This window comes from Mauremys reevesii, linkage group 18, assembly GCF_016161935.1.
Source record: "Mauremys reevesii isolate NIE-2019 linkage group 18, ASM1616193v1, whole genome shotgun sequence".
NCBI lineage: Eukaryota > Metazoa > Chordata > Testudines > Geoemydidae > Mauremys > Mauremys reevesii.
Window position 1 is genome coordinate 10,185,537 of NC_052640.1, and position 13,367 is coordinate 10,198,903.

The window sequence follows — 13,367 nt, forward strand, 5'->3', positions numbered from 1 at the left end:
ATTTGCTCTAAAGACTTTTATAAATGCAATTGTAAAAAAAAAAAAAAAACCCACCTCTCTCACCTCTGGAGCTGTTTCAGATGAAAAACACTGCAGCACTGCGGTCAGAGAGGCCACTGGTAAATCAGAATAGGAGAACACTCGCTGGGCTTTGATGTCCTATTGTTTATAGGACAGAAGCAGGAAGGGAAAAGTGATTGTTTATGAGAGACAAAAAGGGAACCTGCCTTTAAGACAGAGGTCATCAGGTGAGACGCACTTATCCTGTGCAGCCCGGCTGGTTTTAAAATTGGTCTTGCCGATGTTACTGCTGATTTAATTCCCAAGCCCATAAAAAAAAAAAGTGTGTACATAAGTGGCTACGTTTCTGCCCCTGAATCTATAAAATACAGGACCGGAAATGGGTCAATAGCAAAGCCGCAAAACGGACGAGTAACAATCATTCTCATTCTTGGTGCAACTGCAATGCGCTGAAAAGACTTTTTAGGGCGCCCATTTACTGTTTTCTAAAAAGTGCCGCCATTTTCAGGGCTCGTGCACTCTGTGCATTATACTGACTGTATTGGTGAATTCCTGTGTTTGCCACTGCCCCCTAGTGACAGGAATAACAACTGCCCAATTACATGTGCTAATACCGCTACAACTAGTGGAAATTCATCTGGAGCTCAACTGGTAGGTGCCTCTTTTCTGGGAGCAAGACTTGAATTCCATCCCTATGTAAAGCCTTAAATGGCTACACTGTGCAGAACAGGCACGTTCTAGGTGGGCATCAATGGGTTTCCATTGCAGGGCCTGGTAATACCAGGATTACAATCTTGTCCCACTTTAGGGTGACCAGACAGCAAATGTGAAACATCGGGATGAGGGGGTGGGGGGGGGATAATAGGAACCTATATAAGATAAAGACCCCAAAAATTGGGACTGTCCCTATAAAATTGGGACATCTGGTCACTCTATCCCACTTCTGTATAGAACTGGCCAGTCCTTAACCCCCTCCCTTCTCCAGCTTTTATAACATGCAGTGACATTGGCGCAAGAGAGCAGCGGGAAGAGAATCAGCATCTTTCTAGGAAAAGAGGTTAGTAAATCAGGTTTTAGAGCTGAAAGAGGCTTTCATACTAATGAAATAGATTTGTAATACAAACCTAATCTGGATAACCTAGTTAATCCCTTGCCATCCTAATTCATGAATTTATAATACAAATTCTCAAAGGTCTGATAAAGGTGGCAGGCAAATGTAATTCCCTTTTCAGATGTATCAAAATCATATACGTGGATTTTGTCACAAATAAAAATACAGTACATCCAATTGCTTAGACAGAGCTTGATGCTAAAAAGTATGCATCTCCTCTGGGCATCTTCCATATTTTTAATATATTTTTGCCAATGAAATACAACAGGAAGATTAAATAGGATGCTGAGTTAGCAGGCAATTAATACTACCATTAATAATACTTCCCATCTATATGTAGCCTTCTCAACAGAGGATCAAAAAGCATTAAACAAACCTCACACTATCCCTACAAAGCAGATAAAGATAATAGTGTGCCCCTTCTGAAAAAAAAAATTGTTGGGCTGACAAGCAAGCCTGAGAATCCATGCATGAGATCATATCATGTGATATAGCCTGGGTCTACAGACAAAACACCACCCAGACAAGATTAGTGGAATTAGAGGTTCATTTCTTATCCATGTGTTTCCTCTACTGTAATCCAGACTTAATTGCAAGACACTCCCCTCTTTCCAGCTTCTATTGTGACAATGCTGTCAAAGCCACCATCCCTGTTGCTGGTATTTTTTTTTTTAAATAATCGTTCCAAGTACAAATAAAAGAAGCAATATTGTTCTCCTATGTTCCAAAAGAAAAAGTAAAGTATTTAAAAGTAGTCAAAGGGTTCTTCCTTTATTTTCTTTGAAAAGTTAATCACTCCAAGGCTACAGTATTTCACTTTGTTTCTTATATTCCCTTGCTTCTGCCGTAAGGCAATATTGTCATGCACCAACGGAGGTTGTCACAGCTTGCAAAGACCTTTTTTTTTTTTTGTTCTTGCTACACTGCCGATAACTATTGATAATACTTCAATAGTTTTCTCAGCCGGCACCAATGTAGAAGTTGGCTCATTTAAACAATCTTGAATTATATCCAATTTGGCTGCAAGGCTGGATTTTTCATCATATTAGAGTACTGTTAAAGATGGATTTTGCTCTGTAGCTCTCTATTGTCTTCTAGTTCTTTCTAGAGTCTGCCTCACTCAGGGGTGTTACCAGATTTAGCAGCAGAAAGCATCATACCCAATTGATCCTTCGTGGTTGGTTGGGGTCCTGTTGTGTTATCAGATGCAATTTGCCTAGTGAAATTAAAAGAATTTTTTTTAAACAGTTGAAAGGAAATGCTTTCCCTCCTTTTTGAAAAATACACGATTAGCCAGAGGAACTCAGTGCCTCATGATAGGGAGGTCAGGAATTTAGCAGGATTCAAATACGGGTTACCTATTAATATAAAGAATTTATTGGATGCAAGTTTATAAAGGGACATAACCCCCCCCATAACTCAAGGCAATAGTCACCATTTATTGCCCATGGACAGTGTGTAAGAAAGCTGAATGCATCCAATTCTGTGAACTCATCTGTTCAGAATCAAGGCCAGCTCTACAGTTTTCACCGCCCCAAGCAGCGCACCGAATTGCTGCTGTGGAGGGCAGGGGCAGTCCGTGCGCCCTTAGGGCGGCAGGAACGTTTCCGCGGCGGTGGCAATTCTGCGGCAGCTTCTATGTTTAGCATTTAGCTGTCCGTGACGGCTTCAGCTAAACATAGAAGCTGCCGCAGAATTGCCGCCACCGCGGAAACGCGCCTGCCGCCCTAAGGGCGCACGGACTGCCCCCGCCGTCTGCAGCGGCAATTCGGTGCACTGCTTGGGGGCAAAACAACAGGGACTGCTGCCCCTTGCAGATTGCCGCCCCAAGCACCAGCTTGGAATGCTGGTGCCTGGAGCCGGCCCTGTTTGGAATCCCCTTTTGGTCCTACCTCATAGCAGACAAGCAGCTAGACCTCTTGGATGAAATCCTAGCCCCACTGAAGTCAATGGCAAAACCCTCATTGGATTTCAGTGGGACCAAAATTTCACCCCATATTTAAAGATGCAGCTCAGAGAATAATCATGAGTACAGAAGCTACAGATATTAAATGCAAAATCTTTTAATGAAATTACCCTAAGTATGAAAAAAGGAACAACAAATTTAAAAATACCCAGAGCCATGACCCCCTTTCCTTGGGGCAACAAACCGTCATCATATTTCAAGAAATATCTAATCTAATGTTTGGTTGGTTACAGCTGTTCTCAGATATCTAGCCCTAGCATCTTCCAGGGGTTCTCAACCTTTCCAGATTACTGTACCCCTTTCAGAAATCTGATGTGTCTTATGTACCCCAAGTTGCTGCTCCTAAGTCACTTAAGTGCTTTAAAAGCAAACAAAACCGTCCCACATCACTTGCCCACAGTCACATAAGACTGGGTCTGTGCTGGAGTAGATGTTGAACTGCAGATCTTTTAAACCCCCAGCACTGTGTCTTAACCACAAGACCAACCTGCCTTTCCTTAACAGGCAGGACAACCGTACATATAAACCAGTGTAAAATGTTTTTTGTTTTTTTTTGAGGCTACAGCACAAGTTGAAGTGAGTGCTTCTTGTAGCGATCTGTGAGAAATTCAGCCCTGTCTTCTCCACTGGGAGCTGTAACCAAGTAAACAAGCTAAGAATTTAATCTATCATTTTTTCCCCTCTCTCTCTCAGGCTTCCTTTAGAATCATAGAATAGTTGTATTTTATATCATCACCACCGTTTTCCAGCAGAATTATAAGAGAAAACATTGGATTGATTGCAAGTTGCTGCCCGGGGTGAACATCTGAACCATAAGCATAAAAAGTAGTTTATGACTCTAAAAATTGTATCCTTCACAGGGCCTTGCAGAGGTGCAGCTTATTCCACTTTATCATCATTTTGGCCCCAAAAGCTTTGTGCCAACAACAACAAAAAGTGGTTGTTGTCTCCATTTTGCATATCAGAAGCGGATATGAATAATCCAAACCATTAAAATACGCTTCCAGGGTCCATGACTTGTTCTCTCCCATTCTAACACAATCTTCACTCCACTAATAGGCACATCCCCTCCTCTCCAGCTTCTAGATAGCCTTCTCGGAGTTAATCCAGTAGGCCTCCCACCTCTCAGTCTTCCCACGGTCCACTTCCATTCTCTAGCATTCCAGTCTCCTTTTCAGAAGAACAATTATTTCCTTCCCCACCCAGTCCTTCGGCAAACCCCAGCCCCACCCCCTCTCTTTTGGTGAATTAGGACCCACTACCCCTCCTTTGGGTTCTTTGAAAAGGATCTAGGGCCCAAAGTACACCACAATATTGTGACACCTCTGTCTAGATTCCCAACTATCTTTTGAACGGTTGTCACCCTCTTATTCTCTGAATGTGGACGGGAGTCAATGAGGTGCCAGTAGCTATAAAAAGGGGCATAAGGATGCTATAACACCATTGCACATGTAAGAAGGGCCTCTACTCTGGCTAAGGACAGAGCTCAATCCCTTGGCAGAAAGATTTGCACGGTCAAAGGTAAGACCATGGGGGGTGGGGGGGAGAAGAGGGGAGTTTGTTGGGCATCGTAATTTATATTTCTGTGCCTTGGCAGTAAAACTACAACAGATTTACAAACTGAAACAATAGCACGTACAGTGAGACATGCAAAAGGATTCTTTCAGGGGAATGAGGAGGTCATTTAGAGAATATTACAACCTGACCAGAACTTCCTGTACACAGCAGTGCCAAGAAAGACCAGTATATGGATATTATTACACAGGAGCGGCTGGAGAGCCTTCCACCAAAACTCTAGCTCCATGTTGGTGCCAAGCTCCTAGTGGCTCAGGAAGATCACTGTGAAATGTAATAAAGAAACTTTAACATCACAGATGAGGGGTTGTTCTGTTTCCCCACATTCTCTTTGCAACAGGAAATATCCTTTTAAAAAGAGGCCATTGGGCCAGGTAGCGTGTGATTAGCCTTGGTGCCTCTTAAAAGAACAGTGCACGAGAACTGTTTTGTACCAACTGCCCTAATGCAGCAACACCAATCTGGCACTAAATCATTTTAATACGATTTCAAGCCATCAGCATATCAACTTGGTAATTCAATACAGAGCTTGTAAGGCAGCCGCCTATGTAAAATAATCACTTAATTACAACACTGTAGCAACATTTTGTTAGATTGTTAAATGACACAGCATTTAAACAGGGAGAGGCAGCTCAATATATAGATTGCTTTCTTCATGTTGGCCTCCTTCGGACTACTCCCTGTGATCATCCCTTCGTTAGAGTAGAATGGTGCTAATTCCAAATGGAAAACATGCACCTTCTCTGAAGTACAAAGTGGGCTACGGTTAACATGACAAGGTTTTTCTCCCTTCCTTGTCAGATTGGTCCCTGGGAGAGGTCTTGTTCCTTCAGTATTGTGCTAATAAGGTTTGTTTGATGACAGTAAAATGCCTCCCTAGGCTGGGTTAGTTCAGCATCCTGAAAATTCCCTTCTTAAGTCCTCGCTCTTCTGTAGAGATTCTGGTCAGTTGACCACCAAGCACCGTACAACGGAGGTAAGTATCATTATTCCCATGCTTATGCTTTAGTTTCTCCATCACTGAGGGGTGATATGCCTTGCCTGAGGTGACCCAACAGGCCAATGGCAGAGATGGGCCTAGAATCCAGAGCTCTTGAGCCCCCAGCCACTGTGAATCCACTGAGCCACAGTGCCTCCCTTTACCCACCTTCTCTTTTTAAATCTCATATTGCAAATGGATCGTCTAGCCACCAAATTACCCAATGGCACAAACTCTTACACTATCCGTCAGCAATCATTACTAGTTGATCTGAGGCTCATCTTTCCTCTTTCTTGCCCCGATACCACTCAGTGGGAGTAAGGTACCTGACTTCACGAGAAGTCCATGAAGTAATAGGCTCCTAAATCAGAAAAAACAGATTCTGGCACCTGCTAGTTAGCCCTTGGACTAAGCTTATCAATTCCGTCTCCCTCATTGGTATTCGTCCTTTCAAATACTCTTTCTTCTGGGAGGCTAAACTCAGGTGTGCCATGTGCAGCAGCAACTTAAAGTTGTCCCTGTTGGTTTCCAGCATGTACCACAAAAGTAGTAGTCCTCCCATGGTGTAATTTCCTTTCCTTCCATTTGCCATTGTGGAGCTCCAGCCTGTTGTAAATCATGTTAAAAGTGCTTGCTTTCTAATAGTGCTTTTATTGGCTAATGCATTTTATTTGGCACTCGTTACCTTGGTGGGAATTTCTTCTTCCAGTAATTTACTGTTTGTGACAGAGTCCTCTAAGCATTAGTCAAACTGAGCTAACACAGTTAAACAGTAGATTTACTCTCCACGCCTTGGCTTGAAAAGTTCTGTGCAGGCTTGTGTTAGGAAAGCCTCGGCGTGCCCCCCTCCGCGAAGAGCTTGCCTGCTACTCAACTTGTTGCGTCAGTGTTGTCTAGGGCAATAGCGGGGGTCTATGGGACACACTCTTGGTTTTGCCACTGACTTCCTATGCAACCTTGGGCAAGTACTTTACCCAGGCAGTGCCTCATTTTACCCACCTGCTATATGAAAATAATTATTACCTACCTCACCGAGTGTTGAAACTTAATGAGCCCTATGATGCCATCAGCATGTAGACACAATTCCTCAATCTTAGAAACTTCTGACATGATATGCCCTTTTACCTGTAAAATGATTTACATGATGTCATATGTAGCATACGAAGCATTTCCAACCATCCCATAGTTTTGGGGATGTTACATTCTTAACAAAGCTAGCTTAAATTTGGCCGCACTGTCCATTTATTACAAACATTTACAAATAATAATTCCTGTGATCATACTAATAGGGATCGGAGCACTATACGCCTCTAAAAGATTTGGCCTGGGTTATATCTGCTCCATCTAGTCAGAGGCATTGCCCATGGTTTGCCAGAAGATTGCAGGTTAGCAATTATTTTGCATCTCATTGGCATCTGGCATCCCAAGGAGCAGCAGTGGGTGAAACATCAAAACAGCTTTTTCTAAATTGTATTTGGGTAAGAGGTTCCAACCCTTTCTCTAGCAAGGGACCACACCACAGTTCTTCATGGTTTTGGCACTGTCTACATAAGAACCTTGCATGGGTTTAATTTAAATTGTTTTTTAAAGCAATTTACTTATACCAGTTCAAATTTTTGTGCAGACACTCTGGTATAAGAGTGACTTTTATTTTGGTCTAAGCTTAAACAGCTTCCTCAGTTTCAGCTAAACCAAAATAACGCGGGGTTTAAACTGAAATAGGACTGTCCACACAGGAGGAGTAGGCCCTAGTTTAATTACTTTGGTTTAACCCATACAACTTCATGTAGACAAAGCCTCTGTCACCTCACCATTGTGATGTTCATATGATGAGATGCACTTAGAGAGACCCTTGTAGATCACTTGAAAGCTTCAGCTAGGGCTTGCTCCATCTTCTGTTCAAGTCAATGGGATTCAACCAATTCACAAACTCAGAGGATACAGGAACAATCCCCTAATGCAGAAAATAGCAGTCTACTGTAGTGCTTAGCTGTGTGAACTGAATTGAGATTATACTGGTGATCCACCTGCAGTACTGGTGTACTCTCTGCTTCTGAGTGCAATTCAAGGAGTGGATGTCAGTCAACTAACCCTTGTATGACCTGAGGCAGTACTACTAAAGAAATTATCATGCTTTTTGAGTACCCTTAAGACAGCCGATATCAATTCCCTTGAATTATGGGAGGGGAGGCCTTGGCAACAAGGAATTTCAGTTAATGGTTCATGAGTCTGGAATTCTCTCCCTTTCTGCTCCTACCAAATCAGGACATGGTGGGTTCAAAGGAAGGCCTATTGTTTTGGTCACACTGTCTCTGAAAGAGGCTGAATGAAACATATGCATAACCTAAATTCTAAATGATTATCTTAGTCAATTTTGGAGAAGGGTGTCCACGGATTCACACACTTTGGATGGCATTTGCACTCATGATCTTGGGGACTATGTGGATGGTGCCAGCTGTTATAAATCACAAGATGTTGAAGTATTCTCTCTCATTGATTTAAAGGAGCCTAGGGGCTTCGGCAATATAGACATGTTCTGATACATATAAGCAAGCAATGATTGCAGTGTATATTGTATACTAAATCAAGGGCCTTACTCTCCTAAAATGAGCCTCGAGTGTTCTTTCCACAATGTATTCCCTTTATTTTACAAAGATCTTCTGTAGGCTGAAAGAAATTCACTACAGTTAGATCAGTATAACAGTGATTCCATGTGCTGCACAACTGGGCAAAACCAATTTATTTTAAGGCCTTTCTATCACACACACACCCCACCATAAGACATGAGCCCATCACAAGGCACATTAATACCTCCATGGTTAAGTCTCCACTGATCAATTTGAAAGAACCAAGTTCTAAAGCATTCAGGTCGTCACAAGCTAACAAGAGCTGGAAAGTTCAGAGTGTCAGCCTTCATTATGGCCATAATTCACTCTATGATTAAGAAAAGCAGAGGTGGGAATGTGTCACTGCAAGAGTTAAGGGCAGTGTTAGCAGCACTGAACATTTTCCCTTGTTGAGCACAGTTGAAGGATGCCCTCAAGGCCCAAGCTCTCAGCTGGCCCACAGAATGGATACTACAGTTGAGCAGTCTTCTTCAAACTGCCCAGCCAGTGGAGAAACCACTGCCATGTAGTCCAGTCTCTCTCCATGGCAGGCTTAACAGAGAAACCCAAGACAACAGAGTGGCTAGAGGTCATAGTGATGACCACTGTGTATGGGTCTCATCCCCAAACCCATGGGAATATTTGCATTTACTTCAACGGACTTTGAGGGTGAGGCGCCAGGCGCCAAATGCTTAGGATAGACAAAGGAAGAGGGGACCAATTGTGGAGGATGACAATGCCGATGAGCTTACCGTTAACTTCAGCTCTGCTATGTATTGCTGTATCCACCTGTTTTCACTCATGTACCTAGACTGCAAATTCTTTAGGGTAGGAACCTCCATTTTGTCATGTGCGTACACAGCACCCGCACGATTGAGGCTTCTAGGTGCCATTGTAATAATACAATTATTTTACTGGGGAGTTGTGAGGACAATCCACAGCGAACATTTGCACAATCGTGAAGTGTAACTACACACACAGATGTTTTCAAACCTCAAGATATTATCTGAGGGTTTTCCCCATTTCATCATCAGAAAAATTTAATCCTTCCCTATCAATTAGCTATAAATTTCAGGTCAGGTGAACATCTCTCTCTAAACCAGCGTCTGAGGTTTGAACAAAAAAATGGTGTCATCACTGGCATTCTTGCCTGCTGCTGTAGGATGAGACAGGAGAAAACTAACAAAGCAAATCAACCAGAGAAGAAAGAACTTCAACTAGAGAAAAAGATGCTGCTTAACTTTGCATTTGGCTCCTGTTCTCTGCTATTGCATCCCAGCACAATGTAAGTAATGCAAGTGGCAGGCAGCCCATACAACACATGGATCAGCAGGTGGCACACATACAGCTGGGCATATCTGGCCGCCAGTGTGTCTGAATTTGTATTTGCCAGCTAACCAGATTTTTGGAGTCAATCTCCGAGCTCTATCACAGAAAGAAAGAAGATTTTAGGGCCACTAATCTTTTCTCTTGCCCTTTCAGCTTCATACTTCACTGTGCAAATGAGGAAGGAAGAATGTATTATCTCGAAGATTTTCAACAAGCACTTAACACCAGCCACAGCAAGCCAGGGATCTTCAGTGGGAGAGGAGTGAACCAGGAAGCACTACCAACGATGGACTATGAATACCGATTGGAACAGGGGTGGCCAACCTATGGCTCCAGAGCCACATGCAGCTCTTCAGAAGTTAATATGCGGCTCCTCGTATAGGCACCGACTCCGGGGCTGGAGATTGCAGGTGAAAGAGAGGAAGTGAGTCCCTGGCACTGTGACTCCTAGGGACCAGAGGAGCAAGTGTCTTGAAAAAGTGGGAAAAAAAAGCCCAAATTCAAGATACCGGCACTGAGGCCCCTTGTGTTTGTGGATATGACATTGTCAAACCCTTCCTTTTTAAAAATCTAGTTACAGCAGACTGCATTTGACGACCTTCTGTGGAAGAGAATGCCACAAGCTGACCACAAGTTCTGTGAAATATATGCGTACACTGCCCATCTATTTCACCATCTTTTCTTAGACAATGAGGCAGGGTAAAACAAAAGACAGGAACATATACTTCAAATCAACTACCTTCTCCAGAAAAGAGAAAGGGTGTGATTGGCCTTAACCCAGATGTCAGATTTTTTAAAAATTGTAATAAAAAAAAAATCTAGGCACTGAACAGCAGCCCAGAATTTTCTCCATGAGCAGAAAATACTAATACAAATACATCTGATAGGGGAAATCTCTCCCTACACAGTTCCTCAGAGAGCACCAAGACAGGACACAGAGATGTATCGGCTGGCTCGTGTCTCACTTTAGGGAATGCGATCTGAACGTTGGAACTCTTGATTTCTGTCTTAATGGGTTCAATTTTCAAATGCAGCAGTTGAAACTGTGTCCACAATTCTTTACACCAGCCAGAATTGCAAGTTTTGTACGTGTTGTTGCAGGTGCAGAGATATCCTGGGCATGGGCACAATAGAAAGGTTTTTTTAAAATTGTGGACATAAAAAGGCATTTTGCAGTCAGATCAGTGAGTAAAATTTACAGGGCAGATGCTGGAAGATAACTGAAGTCATCTGAAAAACTGGCCTAGTGCATCAGTAGGGTGTTTTGAGAAAAAAAAGCCAATTTTATAGATTTTTTTTTATTATTATTAAGCAAGGTAGTTAACAAAAATGCACATTTAGCTGTTCTATATTAGAACCCTCCTGGCTCGGCTAATTAACAGAGTTCATGGAACTGCCTACCTGGGACACTTATTTACTGAAGACCAGTCAGAGTTAAAAGTCAGGCCTAAAAAGAATTCGATTATTCCATCCCTAACTCCTGTTCTGAACCAAGATCAGTAAACATTCCTTCCGTGGAAAATGTATATTCATGATCCAGACGTGCCACAAAAATGTGGCACTTTAGGAGTTATATACACACCATCTGCAGAGGTCAAGCAACTTCACTGACTATGCATAACTAGCAACAGCTGACATTTCTACACTTTCATCTTTCTTAAAGGAACCTGTGTAAAATGAGGTATTAAAAAGACATTGTTCATGAACACACACTTTGGATACTGTAAGCCTCAATAGCTGATGAACTGTCTAACAGTGTGCTGTTTATAAAAATCAGAATAGTGATCACAATCCAAAACTGATGTAGGCAAGAAATTAGTGGCAATATCAGTCTTGTGTTACATTATCAAGAGAGCTAAACAAATCACCCAAAACCTCTGCTCAGCAAAGCTGATTCTTTGCTCACTGAGTTACAGCTGCTGAGTGAACCTCAAAAATATCTGGGGAGGGGGGTTGGTTCAGATATTCAGCCAAAGCTTAGTGAACTAACTGAACTTCTTGCATCTGTGAAATCTGGCTAGAAAGGTCATGAGAAATATGAAATTTATGGGTACTTTCTGGTTGAGCCAAAAATATGGACTCTTTCATGGCATTTTGACAGTTCCACTAGTTGTCCTGATTATGATCGCAAAAGTGCAGAATGGCAAAATGAAAACTAATGGAGGAGGGGGAAAAGAGCTAACCAAAGATACAGTTGTTTTGCAGCCATGTCTGAGTTTCATCAATATGAGAGAAACTTGGGAGGGAGCAAGGTTTTGAACTACGAGGTTCTTTTCTGCGTAGATGACAAAAGGAGACGACAAAAGGTCATCTCGTCATGACTGTTTCCCCTGAGACTAGGCATTGTCTCTATCGTTGGTGCTACCCAGTGATCCGTTCAGCCAAGGCAGGATTGCTTAAGTTGGCAATGAAAAGAACTGAAGGGAGGGGTACAGCGGACAGGTTTGCCAAGGAAGTGAGTCTTCATGAGTCTGGATGATCCTTAAGCCCTAAAGCCAAAACTCTTGCACAGGTCACAGAAGAAAAGGAACAATCCCTGTTCCCCAATCTAGAGAGACCCTAAAGGTTTAAAACTGCAGAAAAATGATCATTTGGCAACTTCCTGATGCCTATGTCTGATTCTTCCCAGGGAGAGCATGATTTGGCTCTAAAACTCCAATCCTAGCTGATCCTACTGCACACTTAGGTATCAAAGCAGATATGTTCCTCCAGAACACGAGACTGGACAAATCACTAGGAAATATTGGGTGGAATCCTGGCCACTTTGGAGTCAAAGGCAGTTTTGCCATTGACTTCAAGGGGGCCATTATTTCACTCGTAGAGTAGGGAACAACCCTGCATGTGCTGGTGGATGGACTACTTGAATTAATAAGCTCTAATTGCTAGGATTCTCTGAACTGAAGCAGCTAGGCCATAAGGATTGGAGGATGGATGTTTTATTGTTCAGAAAGAAGAGATAGGCTGTTTTTTAATATTTATTTTTAAACAGTTTGTATATCTTCTATATATTACAATGGTCTCAGCTCTCCACATCTCAATTTTATGGTCATTCGTGTGTTGAATTTCCATTGTACAAATCACACAAGATTTAGGGCTAGGCAATGGGAAAAACCACTTATTCTTGTTTTCCTTTCCATATTCATGATCATTTTGTCATAATAATTTAGTTTTGTTTCAGTAACAGGAATGTTCATGTTTTTCCATTTTCCCTATGCATTTCCATTTTCACACTCACTCATGTGACATAAAATAAGTTGAGAATAGCCTCAAGATATTCATCGAGAGAGTGGAGGGGAAATAAAGTTGTATTTGTATATTTCATTTCACTCCCCTTTCAGTTAATCAAGAGGTTTTTTTTAAATTCCTACACAGAGAACTCTCAGTATGACCAAATCAACTTAAAGGGGGGGAGGAGAAGAAAAGAAAAAAAACCACGCTTGACAAATTAAGTTCCAAAATCCGATTTAGCAAGTAGTTGATGCCGAGAATTAAACTATGAATATTACAAATAAACAACAACCAAAAGAAACCCATGATTAGGTCCTGTTACACAATACCCACAATTAAAACATCTCTACCGTAGAAGAATTAGCACATCTGATCACTGGCCACCTTACCATTTAAAAATATAGGAAGGCCATCACTCAGAACTACACGAAGTGCTGAATTCAATGACAGGTGCCACAGAAGTGACACAGACAATCCTTTTTATCTGTCATTTTCCCTTCCCCTTTCCAGTACCTGTCATCCTCATCCCTGAAGTTCTTTAGCAAAGACCAT

At 42.1% G+C, this 13,367-nt stretch overlaps 1 long non-coding RNA gene across 1 annotated transcript in view; it reads right to left on the reverse strand.

The window, feature by feature from the left end:
* Positions 1-1,280: 1,280 nt before the first annotated feature.
* LOC120386310 overlaps positions 1,281-13,367 on the reverse strand; it is a 29,078-nt gene continuing 16,991 nt past the window's right edge. Inside the window, exons 2-3 of the long non-coding RNA XR_005589644.1 lie at positions 6,680-6,777; positions 1,281-2,348 (exon numbers count right to left, since the gene is read on the reverse strand). This is a non-coding gene — a long non-coding RNA (uncharacterized LOC120386310). The remainder of the gene's footprint in view (positions 2,349-6,679; positions 6,778-13,367) is intronic.